Genomic DNA, 1296 nt, shown 5'->3' on the forward strand with positions numbered 1-1296 from the left:
GAAAACTCTCTCATTCCCTGTGGAAGCTGACTTAATATAAAATTAACTGATGTATTTTCTTCCATGTGTCATTTCTCTCTCTCTTACCCATGTTCCATATTCCTTGCTCCTTCCAATAAAGTGCTTGCACATAAATTCTTGGCTCAGCATCGGCTTCTCTGTGAACCCAGAATAAGAAACTAAGGCAAGTGGTAACACCTATAACGTATCAAAACAACATCAGGAAAGGAGAAACTTTTGGAGGAGGAAACAAAGGGAGCTAAGTATTGAGAACATAGGATGTAAAATTACTCAAAAATTAAAGTTTGTTAGAGAGAAAAGACTAATTTGATGTGGCTTCAATTCACTTTAATTCCATTAAGTCTAATCCATTGTGAATTTATTTTCTGCTGTGTACACATTGTGGAGGGAACCAAATGATTACAACACAAAGTGGTAAGCATGATATTGGTGTGTCAAATCCAATTGAAAACAAAAGTAAAAGTTTTCTACCCACCCTGAGGAATTTTTAAAAATTCTTTAAATTTTTATTTAAAAAATATTTTTATTGGGGCATTTAGGTGGCTCAGTTAAGCATCTGCCTTCAGCTCAGGTCACGATCCCAGATTCTGGATTGAAATCTGTATTAGGCTCTCTGCTTCCTTTTGGAAGGACCCTGATGATTACATTGAGTTGACCCAGATAATTCAGGGTATATTTCCCATCTCGAGATCCCTAACTTAACAGTACTTACAAAGTGCCTTTTGTCATCCAAAGTAACACATTCCCAAATTCTGAAGATTAGTACCTGGACATTTTTGCAAGGCTATTAATTAGCTTACCACAGGAGATGTGTGATCTAGAATTTGCCACCAATTAGTTGATAAGGCCTTGAGCTGAGGATATGGAATCTGTCACAGCACTCCTTGCTGATTTTCAGTGGGTATGATCATCTCATGGTCCTGTCTCACATAAAGATAAGGTGGCACTAGACAGGTGAACTGAGACAAGTGATAGAAGAGAATCCCTGATTCATCTGAACATAACCAAGCAGAGGCTCAGCTGGACACACACTAGACACTGAGACTCAAACACCATGAGTATTTCCTTTCAGGCTATCAGTTTTGGTTTCTCAAACTGGCCACTTTCAAACGGAGACATAGAGGCCAGCATCTCTCACAACTCACACCTCAGAGCTGTACTATTTAAGAACTGGAATTACTTTGGCTACCCATGTGCCAAAAAGAAGAAAGGAAAGGAAGAAGGAAGGAAGAAAGAAAGAAAGAAAGAAGAAAGAGAAGAAGAAGGAAGGAAGGA

This window comes from Mustela nigripes, chromosome 2 (genome assembly GCF_022355385.1).
Source record: "Mustela nigripes isolate SB6536 chromosome 2, MUSNIG.SB6536, whole genome shotgun sequence".
NCBI lineage: Eukaryota > Metazoa > Chordata > Mammalia > Carnivora > Mustelidae > Mustela > Mustela nigripes.